Consider the following 12103-nt stretch of genomic DNA (forward strand, 5'->3'; position numbering starts at 1 on the left):
ATGGGTAGCAAGATTGTTATCTTTTTTGTCCGAGATAGGGCTTATTTGCCTGAGTAAGTCCCTGAGAACGCGTTTCTCAGGCCAGGTGGCCCATTAGAGCAGGTGCCCTAATTATGGATATTAACAATACAATTTATTAATACCTTATATTTCATATTGTGAGCTTGTGGAACCGTTCACAGTGTTGCCAAGTCTAGTCATTATAAGCTACTTTCGACTTGTTTATCTGTAAAGTTTCTTTAAAATATTGGTGGTCCTTGAGATGAAAATGTTTAAGAACCACTGCTCTAAAACAACATTGGACAATTATGTTTGACAGTCGGCACTATAGTTGCTATTTTTTTTCGGATTTTCTGACTTGATCTAGCCTGTTAACCTTTTCATAGACCTGGTTGCTTGTTTCTCTCTCAGTCACAAAATGTGGCAACCGTCAAAGCACGTCCCTAGACTAGAGTTTGTTTTGATGCATGATCTGCGTTAGGGTCCGCGCCCCACGCAGACTATCGCGGACCCCCGCGCCGAACTCCGCGGGGGTCCGCGCCGAGCAAACGCAGACCATCGGTCGAATTCTGACTTTTTTTCATTTTTTTCCCACCAAATGCCAATAAATGTCCTATTACGGCCTATTAAAGTGAAAGTATGACTACCAGTAGACTTTTTACTTCATATTGAACACAAACAACTGATTAATTGCTGCATGTCCTCCATTCTGCAGATTAAACTACATCATGACCCTACCTGCACCTGAGTAAGTATTTACTGTATCGGCTTAATGCTGTCCCATCTGTGTGTTCAGACTGGCAGGCAAATCCAGCCTGAATCAGATCTGTGCCACATCCAGATTTAAATCTGTTTTATTTAAATAAGTCAAAACTTTAGGCAATAATGACAACAATCATACCCACCAATTCTTATATTAATATATAAGCCTCTACCAACAGTAGATATGTCACTTTGTGGTAAATGTGCAATCTAAAGTAGCCTAAACGAAAAACTACTAGGCCTATTTGCTATGAATAAATACAACTTCTTCTAATTCATTGTTATATTATAATCACAAAAAATCTGAAATGGTTCTATAAGTAGGATTTTATTCCTGTCTATAAACATGCTCTACCAAACTTCTGAATTGTCTGTCAGTGATAAAAGGCAGTGATGCTAAGATAATACATTGACCATTTATAATGTAGAACAAGGAATCTAAATCATTCAGTAGAGCATGTTAACATTCTTTGACCATTGTTATGTTTTACTGTATCAAGCTAGATGATCATGTTCAGTAACATCTCTGAGTTGATGTGCAAAAAAACTTGTAAAGCATGGTATGTGAATCCACAGTGCCATCTAGTGGATTTTGTTTGCATAATACACCTCAACCAAATATAAATGACTCAATCAGCTTGAGTCCAGTTTCAGCATTTTCAATGAGTATTTAGTATTCTACGTCTCTAGGAGATGAACAAGGTCAATGCTTTTTGATTTTCAAGTGCCCCCAAATTATCATGCATAGATAGATAAGTGTGAAAATATGTTGTCAGGAACATGTTTTTATTTTTGCTCATTGCTATTTTCAAATAGCCAAAGAATAAATGTATGTTGAAGTGCTTGCATTGATTTAGATGCTACATTAACTATGTTAGCTGGGAACCCCCTCAAGGAACCCTTGGGGTTTCCCGAACCCAGACCCCACTTTGAGAACCACTGCCTTAAATGACCAACTGTCAACCTAGCTTTAAGTGGTCATCACTAATACTCATAAGATGACACCATTCCTGCCTACCCACTTTGTCGCAGAGGATAGCAATGTGTTAGTGATGGCCAATTGAACGATAGGTTGAAACTGTGTGAAGTGTTTAAATTGGAGCAGATTGATTCAATGCAAGCTGTTACAATGTAAGCCATTTAGTTAGAAATATGCAGCAGTGTGCATTGAACTTTACTCCTTTACCAGGAAATGATTAACCCATTTAGACCTGAGGACACATCTCTGTCACCCTATAGCTTTTTTTTTTCCCTGATGAAGGCTTAACCGCCGAAACGTTGGATATTTGTCTTACCTGCTGTCCGAATAAATATTGGTACTCTGGCTATTGGTGTGTGCGGCCACCTTCTTGTTCATTCAAGATCTCCTATACAGTTTTCTCCCGTGCGACGGCACCGCCACAAGGACTTTGGTGTGCGTAGAGCCTCTTTGTACACCCTATAGCTTTTAACCATGACTATAAACTTTACCTGAAAAATGGCAGATCTACATGCTCTGAGTGCTGCGCTACGAGCTTGTAGCTTGTTTTCTTTAACTCAAATCTTTGCTTCTGGGGGGGTCCCTGCTACAACATATTTTCAGATGGGGTCTGTGGCAAAATACAGATAATTCTCGGGGTCCTTGACATGAAATGGTTTGAGAACCACTGATAAGGTTTTGGAAGACATATTGTAGAATCTGGTGCCAGATCTCAATGGGTTAACAACACAAAAGAAAAATATTCTTTGAACAATTAAGTAATTGCTGATTTTCTCCTTTTCATTCTGCAGACTTAGCTGGTTGCTGTTGACCTACACTTGAGTAAGTATTAGTTATCAACACTGATGATGTTTTTACACAATATTTGTATTCAAGTTGAATATAGGTGCAAGAAGTGATGTCACACACACACACACACACACACACACACAATTTTGACACATAGTAACCACTTAGGCGTTATTCCTAGTATGGACTTTCAGTGGTGAGGTGACCACCGAACTACAACATGACGTCACTGAGCCGCGGTGAAGAGCATACCACGGCCACCGCCTCAGCCCTACTCTCTGTTTTTACTCGCCACCGCTCCACGCTATTTCAGCTCCGGTGGTCACCTCGCCACCGAAAATCCACACTATGAATAGGCCTTTAAGCCCTGTATGATTAGCAAAAATAGCAGACCGACAAGCTCACAACGTGACTTGTGAATTTGTAGCTTTATAGCTTAAAAACATACTTATGTTTATGGTGGAGGGGCAGATGTTTTGGTTAGGGACCCTTTGACCAAATGGCCACATTCTGAGCTTGTAGAACTGCTATTTGCAGCACACACCACTGTTGTACGATGGAACACACATTATACTTTAAATATTGAATACTATGGTTGATGTAATTAGCAATTGCATATTCTATACAGTACAGTAACTGACTACATAAGGCTTATTAATCCTGTGGGGAAGATTCTGCTCCAATCTCATGATTTTCAAAAGATCTGATTTTTTTTATTGTAAATCTCAAAGAAACATGTATAAGCAATGAGATTTTGTAAACTGTTTATGCTAGCAAAGTTTGTGTTGTAACTTTATATATTCCATGAGAGGTGGAGTTAGTTGCTTTAGCAAACAACACAAGGTTTCTTCCCGACAGCAACATTATGCATTTATGTTACTGATATACTTGTATAAATGTGACTATGAATATTCTTTCTTTCAGGTAAACCTTGCACAGTGAACCCTGGGTTCCAGTGGATCCTGTTTTTCTCTTAATCCAACACCCCAAACCCTTCTATCTCCCTGCTGCCTCTCTGTCTTTTGTCTCTACCTTTTCTCTATCTCGCCCAGAGAAGTCTCAGAGTTGGGAGCAACTCTGAGAGATCTTGCTCTGCTCCCTTAAGCAACCCCTTATACGCAACTTGATACACGTTTTGATGCAACCCTGATATGAAACCTGATACAACCCTGATATGAAACCTTGGATACAGTTTTTCTCTTAATCCAACACCCCAAACCCTTCTATCTCCCTGCTGCCTCTCTGTCTTTTGTCTCTACCTTTTCTCTATCTCGCTCAGAGAAGTCTCAGAGTTGGGAGCAACTCTGAGAGATCTTGCTCTGCTCCCTTAAGCAACCCCTGAAACGCAACTTGATACAAGTTTTGATGCAACCCTGAAACGCAACTTGATGCAACCCTGATATGAAACTTGATACAACTTTTGATGCAACCCTGATATGAAACCTTGAAACCTTGGATACAGCTTTTTGAGACATTTGTATTGCCACACCTTTGAGCCATCTTTGTTTATTCACCTTTTGTTTTGGTTAAACATCCATCCACCTAAACACCATTTCCACATTCCTGAGTGATAGTTTTTACATTCCGTATACATTCATTTTTGAAATTATTTGTTTCTGGCTATCCACTATCTGGATCCGAACGCAGCCTCAACTCGATCAGCTTGGTGTCTGCACTCTACATACTGAACCAGGACCGGACTGCGTACTGGACCAGGATCATCAAAGCAAACACATTTCACAAACTGTTTAGAAATACTCTTAACATTAGTACAGTATATACTCCTAGCAAGGCCAACCTCTCTTTATTGTTCAGCTTCTTTATACATTGTATAGTAAAATATACTTGAGTAAAAATAAATGTATGGTGGTTCAATAGGCTTGTTTAGAATTCTGTTTGATAGTTAAACTATTTGCAGCTCTGACAAGTGGACCTGTCTGTGATCACTATTGAACAGCGGTCCATCAACTGAAGTAGCCCAACTGCTATATTAAGTGTATACATTACCAAGATAATTTTCCTAATCATCACTATATTGTTAAGCTATCACTGAATATTTAATCAGCACTACTTGAAGGTTTGTTGCTTGTGCTAACATTTGAGAAACATTTCATTGGTTCAAAACAAAACGGTCATTTCCACATTCCTATACATTTAGTTTAATCTTTGATCAAATACTAAATCTACAAAGGTAGTGTTCATATCTATATTAACTGTCTATACTGCCTTATAGATACACTGATTTAATGAATGACTGGTATTTGTTTGGTGCACTAATCGTTTAGTCTAACATTGCCTGTATTGCATTAAATGCAGCCCGTTTTTTTAAATTAATTGCAAACTTGACCACATTTCCTCTTTTGAACAGTTCTTTAAACTAAACTGCTTATTAATACTGTTGTAGCCTACATTGTTTAGAAAGTGAGATAATACAAGTGGACGTGTGACAAATCACTTGCTTCTGTTTGGTACTATAGTGAATGTCCCTCAGTGATTGAGATTGCATTGTGGTTTTCAGTAGCTCACATCTGGTATATTACCTAGAATTCTGTGAAACTACAGTTGACGTCTGGTCCTATATTACAATTGTTTCATACTTTTCTGGGTGTCTATAGAACAAGTTGCTAGTGAACTGTAGCCTACTGTATCAATCACTACATTCTCTGAAGATATTTGTGAATATCGTAGTCCCTATTAAGTTACCATAAAAACATTGCAAAGCACAAACTTATACGCAATATTTAAGGTTTACCAGTGTGACAAATAGCCTACAAGAACAAAACGTTACCATGCCGAGGAAAGGGAAAAAAAGTCAAGCTAAAAAACAACACTGGTCCAAGTTGAAATTATCTGACGATGTGATACCAGGTCAACAAATGCATGTTCCCCACAGCTGCAATGATGTGAAACCGATGTACTACACTGATGCTGTAAAACAGGTTAGTCACAGTGAAGTTGGACATCTGTCGGGGACATCTCATATTCAACACAAAGGCCAATCTGACGAGACGAGAGTTAAAGCATCCCATAGTCAAAACAGCACTAAATACGATGTATTTTCCAGGAATAAGCAGTGTGCCTGTAGTTCTCTAACATTTCTGGCATTCCTTCATGAGGAAGAACACATTACAGCAGCAAACCTGGACCTTGTATTGCAAAAGGGTGACAGCATGTACACAAAGGTCAAGTGTCAGTTAGATGCAAAAGTAAAAAAAACAGCCGATCTACAAGCTCACGAAGGGGGACAGTTACCTAAAACAAAGAAAAAAATTGATTATACTCATCTAGCTACAGATGAACTACCGGACAAAGTGTCTGCCCGCGACCATGACTACCATGTAACAAAGCATTATGATCTTTCCCAGTACGGTTCATTCGGAGATCCTCCATCTAATTATGCAGAAGAGTACCTAGATCTAGAAGCAGGACTTAGCTGTTTGTTAACAGAGGTGAACTATGCATTGCTGGTAATGACTGGTTTAGTAATTGCTGTGTTCAGGAACAGATCAGGAAAATTTGGTTTCTTTGACCCACACTCTAGAAGGCCTGATGGATTACCATATAATGAAGATACTCAACACTTAGGCACTGCTGTAATGATTACATTCACAACATTGAAAGATATGATTGACAGGATTATTGAGTGCCAACTGTTGTTTAAGACATTACCAACATGCATGTATGAACTCATGCCTGTAGGATTTCACAGTGACGACGTGGATAACAGTGATGTCACTATTGCCGACTCCATTGACCTGTCACCACGAGCTGGAATAGAAATTCCAACAACATCAAACACAGATGTCTACAGCACACATCATGCAAACAGGCAGGCTAAACATTCATTGTCAGAAATGTCTGATGTGATTGTAGGACATTGTACAGAATATCAAACAAGCAAGTGTATTGATGACAGTGCTGTATCACCTATGAGCGAGCAGAAGGATGCTAAAGTGCATTGCCATAAAGACTGTTTATCTAAGAATTTGACACATTATCTTAAAAAGCGTGTAGGACCCATGGGTGAGCAGGAGTTTAAGGAGCGTTTTTCTGACAACATCACATACTGTGTTAAGGATACAATCGTGACAGCAGGTCAACAAATACAATGTGCTCCCCACAGCAGTAAAACACCATTACAGAAGATGTCTTCCACTGATGCTGTCAAACAGGTGTCTAAAGTTAGACATGTGCCAGGGACATCTAACCGTATTCAACACAAAGGCCAATCTGATGAGACATGTGTTGCAGCATCCCATAGTCAAAACAGCATTACATATCCTACATTTTCCAGGAATAAGCAATGTGCCTGTAGTTCTATAACATTTCTGGCATTCCTTCATGAGAAAGAACACATTACAGCAGAAAACCTGGACCTTGTATTGCAAAAGGGCGACACCATGTACACAGAGGTCAAGCAGCAGTTGGATGCAGAAGTCAGAAAAACAGCCGATCTACAAGCTCACGAAGGGGAACAGTTACCTACAAAGAATAAAATTGCTCATACTCATCTAGCTACAGATGAACTGCCGGGAAAAGTTTCTGCCTTCAACCATGACTACCACGTAACACAGCATGTTCGCCGGTACGGTACATTCGGAGACCCTCCATCTAATTATGCAGAAGAGTACCTAGATCTAGAAGCAGGACTTAGCTGTTTGTTAACAGAGGTGAACTATGCATTGCTGGTAATGAGTGGTTTAGTAATTGCTGTGTTCAGGAACAGATCAGGAAAATTTGGTTTCTTTGACCCACACTCTAGAAGGCCTGATGGATTACCATATAATGAAGATACTCAACACTTAGGCACTGCTGTAATGATTACATTCACAACATTGAAAGATATGATTAACAGGATTATTGTGTGCCACCTGATGTTTGAGACGTTACCAACATGCATGTATGAACTCATGCCTGTAGGATTTCACAGTGACAACCTGGTCAACAGTGATGTTACTATTGCCGACTCCATCGACCTGTCACCACGAGCTGGAATAGAAATTCCAACAACAACACACTGGGTTAAAGAGCATGTTTCTGACAATGTCACAGCAGGTCAACAAATACAATGTGCACCCCACAGCAATAAAACACCATTACAGAAGATGTCTTCCACTGATGCTGTCAAACATGTGCCTAAAGTTAGACAAGTACCAAGGACATCTAACCGTATTCAACACAAAGGCCATTCTGATGAGACAAGTGTTGCAGCATCTCATAGTCAAAACAGCACTAAATACCGTGTCTTTTCCAGGAATAAGCAGTGTGCCTGTAGTTCTCTAACATTTCTGGCATTCCTTCATGAGGAAGAACACATTACAGCAGCAAACCTGGACCTTGTATTGCAAAAGGGCGACACCATGTACACAGAGGTCAAGCGTCAGTTAGATGCAAAAGTCAGAAAAACAGCCGATCTACAAGCTCACGAAGGTGAAGATGGTGCATCTTTACCTAAAATAAAGAATAAAATTGCTCATGATCATCTAGCTATAGATGATCTACCGGACAAAGTGTCTGCCCGCGACCATGACTACCATGTAACAAAGCATCATGATCTTTCCCAGTATGGAACCTTTGGAGACCCTCCATCTCATTATGCAGAGAAGTGCCTAAATCTAGAAGCAGGACTTAGCTGTTTGCTAAAAGACGTGAACTATGCATTGCTGGTAATGAGTGGTTTAGTAATTGCTGTGTTCAGGAACAGATCAGGACAATTTGGTTTCTTTGACCCACACTCTAGAAGTCCTGATGGATTACCATGTCAATATTATTATCAACACTTAGGCACTGCTGTAATGCTTACATTCACAAAGTTGAAAGATATGATTAAGAGGATTATTGAGTGCCAACTGGTGTTTGAGACGTTACCAACATGCATGTATGAACTCATTCCTGTAGGATTTCACAGTGACAACCTGGATAACAGTCATGTTACTATTGCAGACTCTGGAATAGAAATTCCAACAACATCAAACACAGATGTCTACAGCACAAACAGGCAGGCTAAACATTCATCGTCAGAAATGTCTGATGGGAATGCAGAACAGTATTTTCACACCGGCAATATTGAGTGTACTGATGACAGTGCTTTATTATCACCTATGACTGAACCGGAGGTTGACATAACGTCTGCTGTTGATCATCAACATTGTAATGTCACTTGCAATCAATTATCAAGTGCAGATTTTGAAACCCCACACACTAACTTAACTCACACTGAAGCCTCTCAAAGTATGACTTCCTGTAAGTTTGTGACTGAACAATCTTTCAAATTCACAATGAGCAAGGACCAGATAGCACACATGTCAAAATTGTCCAAAGGTAAAAGACGAAAATTTAAGAGGACTTGTGAAAAACTTGCATTACCAAAAACTGGCATAAAGAAACAAATAACAGTACAGAGAAAGGAAACAAAAAACTTGAAACAAAGGACTTTGTATGCTAAATATGAATTTTATAGACAACAGAAAAAGTTGTATATGAAGAACCGTTTGGCAAATGATAGTGCATTTAAAATGAAACATGTGCAAACAATGAAAAAAATCAGTCAGCACAGATACACAAATGATGATGAATTTAGACTCAGAAAGAAACAAAACATTCAACACAGATACAAAAATGATCATGAATTTAGACTCAGAAAGAAACAAAACATTCAACACAGATACAAAAATGATCATGAATTTAGACTCAGACAGAAACAAAACATTCAACACAGATACAAAAATGATCTTGAATTTAAACTCAAACATATTGAAATCATGAAACGAATCAATCAACACAGATACAAAAATGACCCAGATTTCAGACGGCTTCATTTACAGAAATGTAATGCTTATTTTTATAAAAGATATCACAGTGAAGCAGCATATAGACTCTTTCATAAGATGCGTTGCACACGGAAAAAAATACAACAATACAGACAAGAAGATGCACTACGTGTACAACAACGTAACATTGTAATGCAACAAGCCATATCTGCTTTTAGAACAAGCATACAAGATGGCCCCACTAATGTCTGCACAGTATGCCATAGAGCATTGTTTCCAGATCGAGTAAAACACTGCAATAGGACAGCCTACGTAAAAAATCCAGATGTGGTGTCTGCTTGCTTGACAGGAAAATATGTGCATGTTTGCAATGATGTATGCAGAGAACCACAACATTGCACAGTACCCAATGAGAGGAAGCAAGAATGGATCTGTGCCACCTGCCATGACTATCTTAAGAGAGGGCACATGCCACCACTTGCTATGGCTAATAATTTGGAGCTGGTAGAAATCCCCCCTGAATTGTCTGATCTTAACATATTGGAGAGGCATATTTCATCCAAGTACCTAACATTTGCTAAAATCATAGCTCTTCCCAAAGGCCAGCAGAGATCACTATGCGGTAATGTAGTATGTGTGCCATCTGAAGTAGAGGCGACTGTCAATGTTTTACCCAGACTTAGAAGTGATTCTCAAGTGATGAGAGTAAAGTTGAAGAGACGATTGCACTACAAAGGACATCAATTGTTCCAGACTGTCACTATGTCTAAAATTTTAAAGGCATTGCACACTTTAAAACAAATTCACCCCGAGTATAAGGACATAACTATCAGAGATGAGGCCGAATTGTGTGACCCGACAATTTACGACGAGGAAGAAGGTGACAATCAAATTGATGATATCATGGAAGATGATGAGTATGATGATGATGCATTGAGGGACATTGACAGGTGTGAGCAAAATGCACTGAATCAGCCACACGATAGTCTTGGTGAGGAACAACATATCGATATCCTGCCTCGTAATGACAATCAACAACAGGATCACTCAAACGATACAGAACTAGAGGGTGAACAGCCAACTGGTGGCATTGCCCTCGAATCTTGTCTACAGCCAATTGACATTGCAGACCAGCTATTATCGTTCAGTGAAGGAATTTACTGTATTGCGCCTGCTGAAGGTAATAAGCCGGTCAACTTTTTCAGAACACCTAAGCTTGAGTCTATGGCATTCCCAGTGCAATTTCCCACTAGTGTAAACACATTTGATGATGCAAGACCCATTAGGTTAACACCCAGCAGTTATTTTAAATCAAGGCTTACCTCTGTAGATAGTCGTTTTGCCAGAGATACAAATTATTTGTTCTTTTCACAATTCGTAACAGAAATACATTTGGCTACTTCCAGTATGTCAATACAACTGCGTAAAGGAAAGCCTAAGACACGAGATGGACGCAAAATAACCTCCAGGATGCTGCAAGACAAACACGAGGTTCAAAAACTGGTGCGAAACAAAGAGGCAATCAGATTCATGCAGCCACTGAGAGGAACCCCTGCCTATTGGGAGAAAACAACCAGAGATCTGTTTGCTACCATCAGACAATTAGGAAAACCGACTTGGTTTGGTACTGCTTCTGCTGCAGAGATGAGATGGCCTCAGGTGATTGAAGCAATTAAGAAACAACAAGGTGAACAGGTTAATTTTGAAGAACTTGACTGGGCAACAAAGTGTGAAATATTACGAAGCAATCCGGTTACAACAATGCGCATGTTTGATAAACGTGTTGATGAATTATTCAAACTGTTTCTGAGTGCCGCGCAGCCGCTTGGCAAGCTTGTAGATTACTGGTATCGTTTAGAGTATCAGAGTCGTGGGTCACCTCATGTTCACTGTTTGTTATGGATAGAGGGTGCACCCGTGTATGATGAGGACTCTGATGAGACTGTGTGCAATTTTATTGACAAGTACGTTACAGCCCGGTTGCCTGACCCAAATACTGAGCCAGAACTATACAGAAAGGTTAAAGAGCTTCAGACACACAGCAGAAATCACTCCAAGTCATGTCGCAAAAACAACAAACCTGGCTGCCGATTTGGATTTCCTAAACCCCCTGCGAGTGAGACCATGATAACGAGACCTACAGATCCTAAGCAGTTCAGTGCAGCTAAGACGAAGCTTAAACCAGTGGTTGAGTTGCTTGACGACCCTCAAACTGAATCTCTGGATTTACCACAGCTACTGGCTGCATGTAATTTAAGCATGGAAGAGTATACAAAATATCTCGAATCACTGACCAGCTCCAATAAGGTTATACTGAAACGTGATCCAAAGGAATGCATGGTGAACCCATACAATCCTTATATTCTTGATGCCTGGGATGCCAATATTGATATCCAGTACATTCTGAATGCATACTCGTGTATCATGTACATCACAGCCTACGTCACCAAAGCTGAGCACGGGATGAGCCAGTATCTCAAAACAATGATTGAAAACTCAAATCAAGACAATGCCAACCTAGACGAACGTGGGGAAATGATGCAAGTAATGCAGGCGTACACCAAAATGAGAGAGGTCAGCGCTCAGGAGTGTGTAACTCGTGTATGTGGTATAAAAATGAAGAGGTCTTCACGCAGTATCCGTTTCATACCAACAGATGACAATAGACTGAAAATGAGTTATCCCCAATCACGCTTGGAGAACACTATACCAGACTCAGAAGATGTGTGGATGACGGGGTTAATTGAAAAATACCATGCTAGACCTGAACGTCCAGACTTTGAGGTGATGTGCTTGGCTGATT

General features: G+C 39.8%; 1 long non-coding RNA gene across 1 annotated transcript; it reads left to right on the forward strand.

The window, feature by feature from the left end:
- The first annotated feature begins 570 nt into the window (after window positions 1-570).
- LOC308316692 lies at window positions 571-4864 on the forward strand. The gene is made up of 3 exons (XR_013964192.1): window positions 571-748; window positions 2533-2563; window positions 3455-4864. It is a non-coding gene; the product is annotated as an uncharacterized lncRNA (long non-coding RNA).
- Window positions 4865-12103: the final 7239 nt, after the last annotated feature.

Source organism: Protomyctophum bolini, assembly GCF_963924005.1.
Source record: "Protomyctophum bolini genome assembly, chromosome: 6".
Lineage (NCBI taxonomy): Eukaryota > Metazoa > Chordata > Actinopteri > Myctophiformes > Myctophidae > Protomyctophum > Protomyctophum bolini.